The 17543-nt window shown below is 40.5% G+C and overlaps 1 long non-coding RNA gene across 8 annotated transcripts in view; it reads left to right on the forward strand.

Moving 5' to 3' along the window:
• LOC125415025 (uncharacterized) overlaps positions 1–17543 on the forward strand; it is a 38147-nt gene that overhangs the window by 16239 nt on the left and 4365 nt on the right. For 4 of the 8 annotated variants that reach the window (XR_015735595.1, XR_015735596.1, XR_015735592.1 and 1 more), the window contains 3 exons: positions 2889–3337; positions 4488–4689; positions 5192–8923. This is a non-coding gene — a long non-coding RNA (uncharacterized LOC125415025). Of the gene's footprint in view, positions 1–2888; positions 3338–4487; positions 4690–5191; positions 8924–8979; positions 9076–17543 lie in introns of all 8 variants that reach the window. The other 4 variants (XR_014998047.2, XR_014998054.2, XR_015735593.1 and 1 more) reach the window with 4 other exon arrangements.

The following is a 17543-nucleotide window of genomic DNA, read 5'->3' on the forward strand; positions in this document are numbered from 1 at the left end:
AGAGCCTTTCAACCCACAGCCAGACCTAGCAGCTCTTCCGACTTATGGTCCACGTGATGGTTTCTGTCCAGGGAACTGTTTCTTAAACAACATCTGCTGTTGTAAAGTCATGTTTGTATCCAGTAGCAGACTTTGAAACTTTCTCCCAGATTCACGTCTCCCATGTGGGCTTTGGATCATACTTCACGGTACAACTGAATCCGTGGATAGGTCCAAACTCAGGTTCAATGACAGTCGTGGTATAAGCTCCAACGTTGCCAGGGCTATAGATAGTAATATAAAGCAGACAGGCTACTTAAGTCACCTGTAGAATCCATTGTGTGGAATTTGAAAGCGAACCTGTCCTGAGAGCCAGGAGATCTGACGCTGACTGTGGGATACCCTTGGCTACTTCTGTGTCCTAAACCCTCAATTCATTTTTTCTATGCCATGGTTCCCTCTTTAATTCTACCTTTGAAAAACAATCCTAGAGAATGCAAACCTGACTTCTGGCATCATTGTGTTACGTGAAAACAGAGTGTCTACATCACCTGCACTTCTGAAAGGGTGTACACATGCAAATTCCAAAGAAAATCACCGGAAAAATCACTGCTCGGTTCTTCTCTTTGTAGTTTGGTTATTTGTAGAATGCTACAGAAATGCAAACATCTGGCACATGACTTTTGAGAATGTAGTTTTCTGCTCACTATAATTTTCTTGATACGCATCCAAGTCGTGTATTTAATATCAATAAATATTAATAATTATTAATAAATAAATAAATATCAATAGCTACTTATTTTATTGCTGAGTAATATTCTACTCATAGATATATCATCCTGCTTCATCACATGGTCCTTGGAAGTCAATTTGACTTGTGTTCAGAGGGTAATTACTAGGCGTAGAGCTGCTAACACTGTGTTCAAGTTTTCATGAGACCATATTTCATTTCTTGGAAATACAGGGCCACAAGTACCATTGATTAACCAGATGATAAGAATGTTTTCGTGTTTATTGTTGTTGTTTTATTTTCAGTGTGATTTCACAAAGTGACTGTAGCCCTTGATATTCCCACAGGCTTAGTGTGGGAGCCGCAGTTTCTGTGTGCTCACCAGGATTTTATGGATGTTGGCATTGTTTCGCTCCAGTTCTACATTGAGATCTTTAGTGACCTTGCGATATGCTCATAATTTTTATTTCCTTGGTAACAGCAGCATTGAACAATGTTCAAAGCTTATTCAGTATCAAAGCTTTTTCCAGTGATGTTGGTCCTCCACTTTCATGTCTTTTGCCTTCACTTTAATGGGCAATGTTCTTTTTTACTGTTAGGTACTGAATGTTCTAGATACAAACCCTTTTCAGACATGTTCTACAAATTTCTTTTCCCATTTTGCAGTTTGCTTCGTCGTTTCTGCCATAGGGTGACTTTCTCATATCAGAAGTTCTCATTAGGTTCAGTTTGTCATTTCTTTTCTTTTTGGGGGTATCATATCAAAGAACTACTCACCCATCCCTGCTTATAGAGGAATTTCTTCTAGTCTAAACTGTTCGTATTTTTATCTTTATATTTAGATATATAATACATTTTTCTAGTTTTTAAATTATATTTATTACCTCATTTTTTTGCTCGTGTGTATATGTTTTTGTATGTATATATGAGCATGTAGATGTGTACCTGAAGAGACCAGAAGAAGGGGTTGGAGCTCCAGGTAGCTGGAGTTACAGGTAGTTGTAAACCTCCTAAAATTTGCACTGGAAATTCAACATGGATCTTCTACACAGAGAACAGTCCTAATGCTGAGTCATCACTCCAATTACTTGCCAGATTATATTTTATATATTTTGTTTTCTTTGCTTGCGACTATATCTTGAGAAAAGAAGAATATCTATGTTTCTTTCAACACATCTGAATTTAACAATAGGTAGTTTAAATTGTATCATTTTTGTTCTCTTACTAATTAAAAAATTCATTGTATTATATATCTCTAAATACAACTTATCCTTAAATGACAAGACTCTTAGCACACCCAATAAATTAATGAACAAAATTCAATCTAGATGTTCTGATTCTATTCTAGTTAGTATATAGTTTGTCTCCATGTCTCAAACTAAATCCAGTCAGGGCTCACTCATTGGTCTTCAAAGGTTTTTTAAATAGACCCCAGCCCCATTCTCTCTCTTTTGCTTCTCATAACATGATGATGTATTGGAGAGAGGTCAGCAGTTGTCCTGAACATCTTGACTTTCACGGTCATCAGAAAAGTTATGAGGTTTCACTTATGGGGCCCAGCTGAGTGAGAAAGAAAAATAGGATGGTGGAAATAAACATTACACAGGTTTCATTCAATCTAATGAAGCCATTTCTTAGCTACTCAATATGTGTCTCATACAAACCACACCTTACAGAGGCTAGACGTTGGGAAGCCCTGTCCCCGTCTCAGGGAAACTAATGTCTGAAAAAGTTACAAAATATGACCAGAAGGTTTCCAAGAGGTCTTCTGGGGAAAAGAAGCAAGGATTGAAACCCAGTTTGATTTAGATGGTGGTAAATAGGTATGGGGGCACCGAGGTGAAGATACCACCTTAAGTTCGTATGTTCATTCACTAATTCATCGATTCGTTGAATTATTTTTGAGTCCCGTGGGTACTAGAGAAGTAAAATTAACCAGATAGAGTAGTGTGCAACCTCTAAACTAGAGGTGATACTTGTTTCCTCCCATAATTGAGTTGTTTATTATCGCAGTGATGTTAGGCGAAGATATGACAAATAGTGCAAATCTAGATGAATTAAAACAACTGGAATGCTTTCCTCTTAAAGTCATAGAAGCTGGAAGTGTAAAGTTAAGGTATGGATAGACCCACGTGCTCCCTGGTAGATTTGTGAAGGGTATTGTTTTGTCTTTCCCCAGAATCTCCCGGCTGGTGGTAAGACTTGGAAGTCCTTGACTTGTGGATTCCAACTTCAGCCCGCGTCGTCATGCAACCTTCTTCTTTTCATATCCTTGCTTTACTTGCACAAGGACGCCAGCTGAGTCAGATCAAGGTCCCATCTACTGTAGACTGATGTATGCTTAAATTCAACTTTTCCCCATTTCCAGTGAAGGTAAACACTAGGAAGTATAGGGTTAGGACTTCAACACTTGTATCCATGCTTCGGGTGACATGACTCAACTTATAAATTGAAGGAACTGTACTTATGAATACCTTCGGTACAACTTCCTTAAAAACACTGACAGAGTTTCCGGCAGAACAGTGCTCTGAACCTAGATTGAACTATACAGTCCCCAGAGAGATAGAGTCTCCCAGGACTCCAACATGAGATTTGATAAGAACAACCTATGATCCTAGAAGTTTTGTGGTAAGTGTGCTCTTTTCTTTTATCATTGAAAAGTAACGGCACATTTCATGATACTATGTGTAGCCATCATATATTCTGCGATGGTAAGTTGAAGCTTTGAAAGACCAGCATCTATAGTTGGATTTAACAACAAATTTATATGTCGGGTTAAGGCGGGCATGTTTCACCACTTAGAGGTTTCTTGGCAACTAAGCTATTTTTACCTAGAGAGGAAAAGAGGAGCTGAGGGGTATTTAAAAGGACAGAGTCCCAACTGTTTGGAATTACGAGTCTGTGTCCTTGTTTAATGGCTTCCTGGACAGCTGCCTCCCCCACTAACGTAGCTCTGGAGTGCCTCAGCCAGCACACACACAGTCTCTCTGAATGACTTCTCTGCTTTGACTTAGGGTGTGTGTGTGTGTGTGTGTGTGTGTGTGTGTGGTGAAAGGTGCCAGGAGCCCATGCCTAGCATCTATGATTTTGATGACAGGCTTGTTAGATGACAGAATGCTGCGGGAAAGTGAGTGTGATTCCTACTTTAGGGACGCTGCAATTTATTTCAATTTTTATTTAACAAACAGTACCTGAATACCACTGCAGTACCTCAGCTATGTGTGTCAAAGACTCACCTTACCTCAGAAAAATCTTCATTTGTGGTTCCTTAAGCTTAGCTAATAAAACTCAAAAGACAAAAAAACAAAAACAAACACAAACAAACAAACAAACAAACAAAAAACAGCTTGTGAATCACCTGGTAGCTGACTTTGACGTTTAGGTCAAATTATTTTTGATAAGCCCTCTTAAAGCAGATCGGTCACAATTTCACTGTATACTGAGGATGACCTTGAACTTCCTCTGGTTCCCACCTTCCAAAAGCTAGGAGTAAAGGCATGCGCCATCCAGCTCCATAATGGGGAACTGCGGATGCATAGCAAGGCCTGTTTGCATGTTAGACAAGCATCCTACCACCACTGAGCTCTGTATCTCCAGCCCTTACCATCATTGTTCTTTCCTCTCCCAATTCCCAAAATATCTCCCGGGCATATATAACAGTGCCTTGTTATATATGCACACATATGTACACACATATATCGATTTTTTTAAATTATAACAGTATCTTTTCTCCCTTTTCCTCCCTTGGTCTTCGCCGTGCACCCTCTCCTTGGCACAGCTCCACTCTTCCAGCCACTCACCACCCTGAGCTGTCTGCAGTCGCGGGTTTCTGTTCAGGGTGACGAAATGTTTAGAGATTCTTCCCTCAAGATGATGACGTAGAATCGAGAAGAATGAACAGCATTTTCTCAGGTGCCTTTGCTCAGATCATCAAATTCTCATATCCATCACATGGTTGCCGCTCACAGTCATAATCGCAGGTAGCAGTCTATCAAGTGTTGTGGTCTGGTCAGTGCTTTATTGTGCTTTATTTGGTCCTCGCATAAGCATTGCCATCACCCTCTGAGGGGGCAGGGAATAAATATTCTTTTCCACCCGAGGAAGACCAATGCAGCAGGATGGTGAAACTCGGAGCTTAGACATAGAGCTGAGCATTCTGAATTGAAGTCCCTGCTCAATATACGACTCATTTCACCCAGGGCACGTCATTTGATAGCCCTGTGTTCTATTGTTATAATTAAACTGGGAGTGATGATTATGATAAGATTACCCGTCTCATAGGAATATTGTAAAGATTAGGTTTGAAAGCATGCAGGGCTTTGAGCACATTTCAGAGAACATACATTCAACAAGTGTTTGTTCTTTTATCTCCACTGATTAGATGAGGAGAGAGATCCTGGGGAGTTAAATGACTAGACTGAGGTTGTACAATTTTTAAATAGACAAGCTGAAATTTAACCATAGGCAATTCGATTCCCACAGCTTTTATTCAAAAACCTCCACACGGAGCATCTAAATAGGACTTAATCGTGAAACCCACAAGGCATTGAAGAGTTGGCACCATGCCACCTAAATCCACAGGCCAGGGACTGCCATAGATGACAAGGCATCACAGGACATCCCAATGGGCTGGTGTGAACGTGAAATCCGATTCTGTTGGGAGATTTCTGAGACACTCTCCAAACCGGGTGGAGGCACTCTGATTTAAAACCCTTCCAATCTTGGAGCCTGAACTGCAGCAAAGGTCAAGAGTTGGGATATGGGAATCTCTCCTTTGCCTTTTGGAGCCTGAGCTAATCAGAGTTCTAAAACGGAAAAAAAAGTAATTGCAATTTTGCCTTCTCTTTTCCTCTTGGGTTAAGTAGATTTGCCTGGAGGACAAGCTGTTCTGACAATGGGTTTGGAAAAGAAGCTGGACACCCAGGGTGGTGGAACACAGTCCCTATGTCCTGAGACTGACTGAGTGAGGCTGCCCTGCTCGGGTATTTAGCCTAGGTGTTGAAATGAAAAACTAAGGCAGGCACGAGCCCCATAATGCACCCCGGGTGCTCACCTCATGAATATCTCATGGATCCAGTAAGTCGCAGCTGTGCCCTGACTTTTGACAATGGAGTTTCGGTGACAAATAAAAGCAGTGACTTTGTATTTTATAAGAACACATACTTTTTTTCCCTTCCTTGTTATTTTTTATTATGTGCATAGACCTGAGCCAAGCTTTTCTAGGCTCCAGGAGTTTCTCGTTTTGCTATTTTTTTCCCCACCCTTCTTAAAACTGGCACCGTGAATATTGCATGACAGAATTGATTCAGAAGCAACCTTTAAAGTTTCAACTTGGGAGGCGGGGGGCTAGCCAGGCTTAAATAAAAACCAGCACGGCAAAACCGGTGGGGGTGCTAAGTTTGAGAAGAAGCTTTGCAATGGAGACTGATTGCCAAGGACCCTCCTCTTTATTAGAAGAAGTTTAGGGGCCTTAATTAGGCATTCCAGGTCATTGTGTTCCATGTATAAGGCAGCTGACTCCTTGATTTGATGTTCTAATTTATTTTTAGTCCAAATGTAAAATCTGATAGGTGCCTTTAAGAAAGCCCCTTTCCCTAAGCAGTGTTCGTTCCTCCCATCTGCCACATATTCTTCGCTGTCACTGTCTCCCTCTTTATAACTCCTCAGTTCAAGCCACTCCACTGGGATTCTTATGACTGACGTATTTATTTTTACAGTTTCTGGAATTCTGGCCCCAACATCCAGCTCAGGTCTGTGAAATACAGTTAGTTCCGTGGGCCTACAAAACAGCCCTGAATCCATGAAGTTTGTTTTGAGCACACTCAAGTAGGAGCAAAGGATTTTAGGGATTTCCTCATTCATTTGACCTGTTATTGTCTCCAACTCCCCATGTAACTGGAAAGTGGTTTCAAAATATTCTGTGAACTATATCCTGCAATTTGCAAATCATTCCTTGCAAGTGCTTTAGATTGTCTGAGCTCGAAGTTTTGGTTTTAAACATTTTGTGTTGTGATTTTACGATTAATATTTTGGTACTGTCGTCCCACAAGGGAGCTCCCTAAACCTCATAGAAAACTATCCTGAAGTATAAAGAAGTATTATAAGAAAGCTTGAGGGCTCTTGTATTCCCCCTGATTACCAAATAGTGATCAATTTCTTGGGGATTTTTAACTTCTGAATTATCTGTGCAATTACTTAGAAAAGAGCAAGGGTCACACCCTTTCACTCTTGTCTTTCACTCCCTCTCTATTTTGTCACCTCACTTTCCTTTTCCCCCACTTTCCTTCCTGTCTCCCCTGCTCTGCTGTGCCAATTCTAAACACCCCACGACACCTGTGACTTATATACATAACTCTGCCGAGTATGATTCAGGACCAGCTACAGAATTACTGTCTATCAAATCCACCCCTCCCCTTAAGCAATTTCACTTTGCTTTCTACGTGAGTAGGGTTTTCTGGTAGAGGGTTCAAAAAGGGGATTTGCTTCCTCTCTGAGCTGTTTTACCCAACAAGAATCCTACATGTAATTTTCCAAAGCTAAATGTCTTTGGTGAGCATTTTATGCAGTGCCAAAACCTGATAACATGTGTGATTTCCCAACGTTATTATGCTGAGAACCATGTGGTTCTCCTGGAACAGGTTCCAGCATCCATAGTTTTCTGCTGTACCCTGTCTGAAAAGTGCATGACCTCCAGCAACACTCATCATGGAATTGAGCTGCTTTCCCTGCAATGCCCTTCAAATGGCTTCATAGATAAGAGCACCTTGGGGAGAATGCTTGCCCTTAAGTGGTTTTTGGGGAGCGAGCACTTTGGACAGAGGGGATGTTTCTGGTTTGATTTAGCTTGGTGATTGTTTATGTCAGTCTTCTATCACTCTGACAAAATACACAGGGTAATAGAGTTTAGTTTACACTTTCTAAACCTTCAGTCTGTTGCTGCTTGGCCTTTAGTTTGAAGATCTGTAGCATGACAACACATAATTGCTATAGTTATGTAATAAAGTAAGTTGCCCACCTCATGGAGATTGGGAAGCAAAACAAATAGTAAGAAAGGAGGCCAGAGATGGAATATCTCCTTCGAGAGCACACCCTTGGTGACCCCAATTTCTACACTTTGCATAACCCCTAAGGTTCCACCTCCTCTCATTAGTACCAGGATCTAAGCACCAAGCCTTCAACAATTTCAACCTCTTTCTCTCCACAGCTTTTTCCAATATTCCACAACATGCTGTTTATTCTGCCTTTGTAGTTGGAATACAAATGATCCATTTGGTCCTGACCCCTTGCAAGCTAGATTGATGCAACAGCCTCTTCATTTGTCCCGCTGCTCCTCTGCATGCTCTCCTGCAAGCTTTTCTCTATGTGGTGGCCAGAACTGTGGCAAGTGTTGCTGGAAGGATGACAGTGGGAGGGAAATACGTGGTTACAAACAAACAGCATAAAGGATTCACATAATGGGATTATAAATTAACAGAGGTGGCAAGCAGATCACACATAGAATTAATCAGAAATAAATACTCTCTCTTTCTTCCCCCCCCCCAAGTATAATAAGAGATACCTATTATAGATTGAAGGACTACACCAAACTCACTTTGCTGTTCATGGTCACATGTCGACTAGGACAGATTTACAAAACATGACTAGTAAGAGAATGGGGGTAAAGAGGAAAAAGAAATGGGATCTGTCTGAATTATTACTCCGCTCTTCAAATCCACAGTTGTCTTACATGAAAAGTTGCATGTAAAAATTTTCAGTTCCCCTTTGTGGGTAGCAGATGGGGGGTATTATAATCATGCTGCCATTAATAACTTGTATTCAGTAGAATGACTTATCTTGCTTGGAGAAAAGAATCTCTTGTGGGTTTTTCTCTGAGAGAGAGAGAGAGAGAGAGAGAGAGAGAGAGAGAGAGAATAGTAACTGATTGGCTGACCTTATTTAACAAAGAATTTTATTGCCTTAGAAAGAAGATGTTAAATTTTTAATTATTAAAGACTTTTTGTAACAGAGAAACAGACTGGCCCCTAGCAACAGCACCCCATTTTCCCCAAAGAAGACAGAAGACAAATGGGCACAAAACAACACCCATCCTCAATTTGCTTCATCAAGTGAAAGCGTTAACCACTGTGTTAAACTGACTTTTATCTAAACTGAAGATCTCCAGACAGTGGACGAAGGAAAAGAGGAATCAACGGCAGCCTAGCTGTGTAGGGCAAGGTGGGTTTATCTTCTTACAGATTTCCTAACCCACAGTATCTTCTAAAACCTGAAAGGCCCTGCACTAAACAGCAGAAGACAAATACAGTCCTGATACGCTGCACTTGATGATCATGGAGGACCCTGAGGAGTATCTTTAGGTTGCCAATCAAGTAAGTTCTCTGTCACAGCCTTGGCAGGTCTGAGCATTGTCTCTAGGTAACTAATTGATTAAGTTCTCTGTAATTTTTCTAATCAATAACTCAAGTAAAATTTTATCCTTCTTAAAGATTTCTGATGCAGTTTGACAGCTGAGAGGTTTTGTCAGTTTAAAAAGGACAACCTCGCCAAACAAATTTCAGTTTAACTTCTTTTCATGTTCTAATTAAAGAATGTTGTAAGATACCAAATGCAAGTTAATAAGGTGTGTGCCTGCAAGTAATAAAGGTCTGAGGACAAATGCAAGTTATCAAATCTCACTGTCATGCTGCCTTCCATAGTCTTAACATCATCATTGAAATGCTAATAAGTTATTAATCTAATCCTGTCAGAGTACTAATGCTACCACTGCTGCCTGATTCAGATTTGAAATTCTGTTTGGTAATTTTTTAAAGAGCTTCTTCATTGTACAAAAATATATGTCACAGTCATTCTGGCATAAATACGCTGCTGTTTATGCAATACACATGTCTAAAACTTCTGTTTTCACAAACTCAAAGAATTCTTGTGAGTTCCGGGGAGCCAAATTGAATGATTCATCTTAAATAGGTCAAATACACCTTCTCTTCTGCTCTGCCAACACATTACCAGGTCCAAGATACACTGGACAGCTCCACATCACAAATCCTGGACAGGAGTGGAGCAATCAGCTACCCTGTGACCAGCATCCCAGATTTCTCAGGTACCCCAAGACTCCTACATCCACAAACAAGCAAGATGAAGTCTTGAGAACTTGATGCTTCATCCCATCAACCTGTGGTACCTAACTCCCCACCTTTTTATTATACGAGAAAGGTGGGAACGCTGTAATCTGCTGGCCTGCCCTGTAACCTGTAACCTGGGTACCCTGTTCCCTGTCCCTTTAAGAGACAAGCCCTGCCCACTCCCCCAATCTCGCCCTTCTGTAGCTTCTACTCCTCCTCCTCCTCCTCCTCTTCCTCTTCCTCCTCCTCTCTCTCTCTCCCTCTCTCTCTCTCTCCCTCTCTCTCTCTCTCTCTCTCTCTCTCTCTCTCTCTGTGTGTGTGTGTGTGTCCATCCCTCTTTTGAAGAGGCAGCTTCTGCCTCTCTCAACTTCCTCTTTCTTCTCTTCTCTCCCCTCTTACCACTTACTCTTATACCATTCAAAAAACCAACTAAATAAGCTCTATACCCAAGCACTCTTTACATGGTGTGTCTGCCTGTCTTCTGCCCACTATGGCCTTGGGTCACCGGCATCATGATTTAAAACAGTTGGTAAAATGTAGAGTTTTAATGATCCTCAGTACAGTCTCCTGGAATTCAAGAGAATGTAGGGACAAAGAGAGGCCACAGCAGGCAGTATCTCTGGCTCCTCTGACATCTAACCTACTGATTCTGGAGTGTGTTCACAAAACAAATGTTTTGTCTAGAGGATACAAATGACTGTCCCACACTGGTTCTGAAGAGAAAGGGAAGCATCATGCAAATTTGTACCACGTATTGTTGGAGACACCCACTGCCCCATATGTCCTCTGAAAGTTTAGTGAAGCATTTCAGTGGAGCTCTCTCTGAAGACCTTGAATGTATCAGAGGCTTGGATATCACATACCAGATATTGTGGACAGTTGGGGAATACCAGGCATGTCATCTTGGGAGGTACTAAAACTTGGTACCATAATATAATCTGTTGAGACAAGAAGAGAAAATAATGCCTGGGAAGCAATTCAGGAAGCAATGAAATAGGCTTTGTAGTTATGAATTTTCCAGTGTTTGGGGAAGTTCACTCTTGCCAGGGACAGCATGGGAAATCTTGTAAAGAGACAATTTTCTAATGAAAGGGACAAATGTTGCATGGAACTGGGAAGAGGAATGTGAGGAACAGGAACCTTTCCCCTGAGGCCCTGGCTCCAGTGTTACAACAATCCTCAGCAAAATCGCTGCCAGGCTGCAGAGAAGATACAAACCAGGAGACACAGAGGGTCTGGAGCCCTGAGCGAGGCCTTTGGACTTAAGTTCCCAACTTGGAGAGCGAGATGAGCACAGTGCAGGAGATGCCGTGCCTGCTTCTCTGCCTTAGGCTACAGTTACCCTTCCCTCCTGCTGCCAAGTGTTGAATGACAGTTGAGTTTTTCCCCAGGAATTTCCCAGGGAAATACCTACGCTCAGTTGCTCCCTGTGCACTTACAATAGCCCTAAGATAACTTCCACATAATTACTGCTTGGTACACCCTGTGGGATTACAGAGACACTGTCCAGTAGCCCCTTGTCTGAACTAGCGCTAATCTGGAGGGCCTTTTCATCTCCAGAAACCCTGGGTAATAGACTGAGGCCTCCATTTCCAAAGCATCTTCCATCTATTAGTGTCCCCTTCAGTAAATTACAAGTGGTTTTTTTTTTTCTGTTGTTGTTTTTTGGTTGCACTTAACTTTAAACCATCTGTAAAAACAGAGGTGAATTCTATCTCAAGGAATGTTTCTTGGGAACAAATGTGAGATATATGTAAATATTTACGATTGACTTTAGAGATTTGTTTCCAGAGTTAGAGTCAACAATGATAGAGTCATTATTCCTCACCTGTGTAGTATCTGCCTACAGAGTCCTCGCTTGCTTTATTGGTGTTTTAAAGAAGATGCAATGAAGCCTATGTGAAAGGACTTTACAGACATCATAGGCAGCTAACTCAAATCTTTAGATGTGGCAATGGAGAGACAGTTCAAAGAACAAACAAACAAACAAAAAGCAAACAGCCTAAGCAAAATCAGAATACAGCATCAAGATCGAAGTCCTCCAGGTGTATGCTATGTAAAGACAGATAGTCTAAGTGGGACCCCCTATGCCTACAAATAAAGTTAAGCCAAAGTCACGCTGTTGAAAAGGAATAGCATCTACCCACCCATGCAGGAAGGGGTTGAGGCAGACACTTCCGGAATGTGGAGCATCATTAAGTAGTTCGTGGAAGATGCAGTTGGTTTCAGTAGCCACCATTGCATTACTTCATCGGGTTTGTTTCTCTTGACTTGTATTTGATTAGTGCGTGGGACTGACACTCTATTCCTCTCCTCTTATCTTCCATGGCCTGAGCTTCATGAACACTATGCAGGAGCAACTTTACAGCTACTTTTTTTGGGGGGGGTGCTTGTTTGTTTGTTTTTAATAAGGGACATTAAGCACAGATAGGATAATCAAACTATCTTCTTCAATGTGTAGATTAGTTACTATCTTCATGTAAGTTAATTCTTCTTTGTTTTCTCTAGCATGAACGCTAATGAAATACAATAATATATCAAGGTCTAGAAGCAGAAGGAATGTAACATCTAAGGACTACCACAGTACTGGGTCAGACATTCAAAAGAGGCAAAAATGGCTAGTTAATTACAGATCAAAATAATAACAAGACATCTTATACAGTAAAGCATCATATTTTGGAAAATAATCATATTTCAAAAGCATGGTAAATGGCTAACAAAACATAACTGCCTCGACCCAGACCAACTCAATGTGGGAACAAGTTTTCCAGCCTCATCATTCCTATTGATTAGGGGATATTTTCAAACCTTAGTGAGATTTCTAGCAGAGGCTTCCATTAGTCAAGTGAGCAGTTGTGACGCCCTCCAGATAACTCTTTTCTTGGCAAAGCATGCTGTTGTAGCACTAACTATCCTGCAACTGTTTGAAGAGATCTGAAGTCACTAAAGCTCAGAGATACAGTCATCAGAGAAGGCATTCGAAGCCTTATAAAGTTGCCTAAGCAAAGTATCATGAATGGAAAGTGGCTGAGCTGCTGTGATCATCTCCTATAAATCTGCCCTCTAAAGTTTAGTCTCCCTTCCTTCTACCAGCTTATTCTAAGTAGCAACACGTAAACTAGTTTGCTTTATCAGTGGGTGTAGGGTGGAAAAGAAGGTCTATTATCTGTTCCCATTCTCAGTGGTAGAAGGAAAGAAAGAGGAAGACTATGGCTGGGAAAAACCCCATATTTATCTGACTCTGGAAACTCAGCTGGGTTACATCAACTCTAGAGAAATAATTCAGCCTTTATAGATGCAGTCTTAGCTCGTTGTAATTCTACGGGCTCCTCCTTATCTTGTCTATGAAGGAAATGACTCAAGCATGAGGAGGGAACATGGGGAATACCTACAGCATCACTGGATTCACCCCTTGCCAGATAATGTCATTCCCATGGAGACACTTTCTCAAACGAACCTCATGAAGTCTGGGCTTCTGTCCACACAGTGAGATATCATCTCTATATGCCCAGAAGTAATTTTGGACCGCTTGGACAGTGGCCACCTACTGGGATTGTAGCAACACCAGCAGCCTCAGGCAGTCATTTTCCAGGGGAAGGTCTCTCAAAGTTCTTATCTCCCTTTGTACTCCCCGATTTCTGAGTGTCTTCTGCCAAAGCACTAGTTAGGGAAAGTTAATGCTGACTACAAATCATAACCCAGTACCTATATCCTTGGCTATAAGGAACAGACTTCTTTTATCTTGGGGTAGATAATGGGAAAGTAGTAACCAGGTCCAAAGACAAACATCCTCAAAATCACTTCTGGCCATATGAAGATAGTATCTCATTGTGTGGATGGAAGGCTAGAATGAACAACATCTGTTTAAGAAATGGCCCCTATCTTTACACAACTGGTTAATAAGCAGAAAACAACTGACTATAGGTCTCCCTGCCCCAAGGAATGCATCTGTAATAGGAGACATGGAAGAAGTAGGTAGGGAAAGATTTATAAAAACAAAACAAAACAAAACAAAAAACCCAAAAACAGAGTCCTCTGAAAAATGCTATGTGTCTCCTAGAAATGGCAGGGAGGCTTCAGTCATGATAACACAATATGAATGCCTGGGTGTAAAATAAGGAAGAGGTATGTTTAGCAAGCAGTCTTGAAAAGAGACAGTGGTGAATCTATTCAGTTTTATGGAACATAGCACATATAGCCCTCTAAGCAGGTGAGTGACAGGTCCTTTCATTGACTATTTCAAAAAGAAATAAAGAACAGCAAAAATGGATAAGAGGCAAATGTCTGTGTCGATAAGCACAAAGTGCTGAGAGGTAAGCCAAGGATAGTGATAATAAGGCTGAAGGGAAGTACACAGGAAGACTGAAAGCCCTAAGTTTCCCTATCATGAAAAAAATCTGAGTGTCTCCCAACAGTTATAAATACAGCAGTGACGCAAATCTGAAGAGTTTCTCTGAATGTCGAATGATTTTCCCCTTAAATCTTAATAACATCTCTACCAAAGTTGCAGCAGGGATATATTCTTCTAACAACTGAAGTGTCAAATAAGACACTGAACCACTGAAGTGGAGTGATAACTAAAATTCATTGAGTAATGTGGGATTTTCCTCTGTATTCTGTGAATATCATTGGTTAATAAAGAAACTGTCTTGAGCCTGTGCGGGGAATAGAGGTAGGTGGGGAGAACTAAACTGAATGCTGGGAGAAAGAAAGGCAGAGTTAGAGAGAAGCCATGTAGCACTGCCAAAGCTGGACGGAACTTTACCTGGTAGGTCACTGCCAAGTGGCAATACACAGACTGCTATAAATGGGTTAAATTAATATAGAAGAATTAGTCAATAAGAATCTAGAGCTAATGGGCCAAGGGGTGATTTAAATATTACAGTTTCTGTGTGATTATTTTGGGTCTGAGCTGCCGAGCAGACAGGAAACAAACAAGCAGCCTTTCTCCTACAATTGGGTACCAGTATCATATCCTTCCTCATATTGTCCCACTGTTTTGGACATTCTGAAACCCTTATTTTGTCAGATGCCAATGGTCAGTATTGAATTTTATTCTGGATATCATCATACACTGGATATAGACACAGTTCCTAAGACGGTGTAATAATAGATTCTGATGTCAACGTGATAGAACCTGGAATAACCAGGGTAATATATTTCTGAACGTGTTTGTAAGTATAGTTCTGAAAAAGTTTAACTGGAAAATGAAGATCCTGAATGTGTGTGGTGCCATCATGTAGGGGTTTCTTTGCCTTCTAAATGGGAAAAAAAAAGGTGAATTGAACTGACCACTGGAATCCATCTCTGTGCTTCCTAACTGAAGATAATTTGACTAGTTGCTTCATATTTCTACCATGTGATGGACTGTGAGGGAAAATAAAATGTGGGAGCCCACAAAAGTAGATCCGGTTTGCCTTGACTAAAGGTCAGAGAGTTCAGGCCTATTCCTGCTCCTTCAAGGTCATTGAAAAGAGGTCTGTTTTAAGGTGTGGCTACTAACAAGATATCTTGACCTAGGGTATGGTTACTTGGTATTTTGGGTATTAAGAGGTCTCACAAAGGTGGATCCACTTAAATTTGACCAAAGGTCAAAGAATTCAGGCCTATTCCTGCTCCTTCAAGGATATGGCAGGAGGTTTGACCCAGGGAGTGGCTATCTATAAGATACTTGGCCGAAGTTGTGGTCACTGCATGTCCTGCCTAAACAAATAGGTTTAACTCAGGGTATAGTTGCTGGATATATATATATATATATATATATATATATATATATATACATATATATATATATAGTAACCCTGTTTGCTCTTTCTGGCGTGTTAAAGCAGTATTTTGCCCTCTTCCCTCCCCCTTTTGGATTGGCGTCTATAAGCATGTGAAAAAAAAACATGGATGAATTCAGTATTTGCTGAATTGCCCTCCTCACTCTATTCTATGTTGCTTTGTCTCTGTTCCTTCTGCCTAGTATTTCTAATCCACATTCTAACCCTGGAATGTGTGAACCCTGTTGAGGCTGGACTCCAACAATAAATCCTTCCTTTTCCAAGTTTATTCACATGCACACACACACACACACACACACACACAATATGCAAGCTACTTTTTCATAGTAGTGAGGGAAATACAGAAAATTGATCACAAAGAGTGAGCTGCTTCTATGACAAACATGGTCCTGTGATTCATAGTCTTTTAGAATGACTTTGAGAACAGAGGGGTGATGGTGCTAAGGTGTCTCTAGGATATTGTCATCAGAGCTTAATAGGCTGTTCCCATGGGAGTCTGAAGAATCAAAATGCTAAGATATTTATAAATTTGCCCAGTAGATGCCTGGGTCATGCAGTTTTAAGGGATAGCCGGGGACAAGAACATCCATGTTCTATTCTGGCAAAGAATGTGGACTCATGCTACTTGTGTACTGTCAACTGGATTGAGGCTGAACTGGAAAGTAATGGGTAATTGGCAGAGAAAGGTCTCTTATCCTTTTCTCACAGGAAAGAAAGCAGAAGCGCCGGCCAGTGACTTCTGCTCTGATCTGTGAACTGCAGGAAAATTTATCTCAGTAACTGCTTTGGTAATGCCAATGACAAAGAACAGTCTTTCGTTTCTTACTGTTTGCAGCGTTGGTTGGAAAATTATCACAAAGAGAGTCTGTAATATGCACATTATCCCAAAACTCCAAATTCCAATGTTCATGAGCAAAGTATACTGGACCACAGACTCATGAGGTCATTTAACCTATCACCTGTTCATGACTCCTTGTGCTAAGATAACAGAGGTGAGAATTTTCATGACATACCTTTAGGCCATCAACATCAGAAATATAGACCATCTTTCTACAATTACAAGATTGCCAACCCTTACTATAGCACCAAGAGACTTTAGCAATGAACTCCTGGGACTAGAATCAATAATATCTCTGGTCTCTACTGAAACCATACTATCTGATGAATCTAGCTACACGGTGGTGTTACCAAAAAAAGGAAGGATTCTTAGAAACCAAGAAATAAAATAAAATAATTTAGAAAGGTAGATGAATCTCAATGATAACTGGGAAAATGGAACAATTAACCATCAAAATTTCTCAAGCCAGGAAATGCTATTTGATGCCCCAACCTACTTTTTAAGAAATGATATTTATTATCTTTTTTCCTGTGTAAAGACAATACATGTTTACGGTACTGGAAGAATACAAAAGTATATACAGAACATAAATTAGTCGTACTGCCATAATTAGATATAACCACATCTAAACACTGCTCTTTACAAACTTGGGATGCTACTGTACAAAATGGTCATGAATACCTCAAGTGAGACATTCTCCAATATTCTCATATAATCTCTGAGAGCATGTTTAGTGTTTGGCAATGTTGCCCATGTGATTCGATTTTAATTACTTTACAGTTGTGTTATTTAGTATAAGTAATACAATGATTATCAAATTTGCTTATTGCTTTGCTTCACTCCTCTGATTATTTTTCAGTTAGGACAAATTAATATGATAAAATTTTTCTATAATTTGGACAATTAGGGAGGAAACAGAAGAATTCAGAGACAAAGACTATGTTAGTTAATATGGTCTCTCCATCTCTTTGGGGATTTTCAGATTTCCAAACCATACCAATCTGGAAAAGTTTCACCCAGTATACGAATCATTAAATGGCATATTATATTTAACCAGCCATGATATTTTTCTATACACCCAGTTTTAGATTTAT

The sequence above is a fragment of the Myodes glareolus genome, chromosome 19 (genome assembly GCF_982192425.1).
Source record: "Myodes glareolus chromosome 19, mMyoGla1.1, whole genome shotgun sequence".
Lineage (NCBI taxonomy): Eukaryota > Metazoa > Chordata > Mammalia > Rodentia > Cricetidae > Myodes > Myodes glareolus.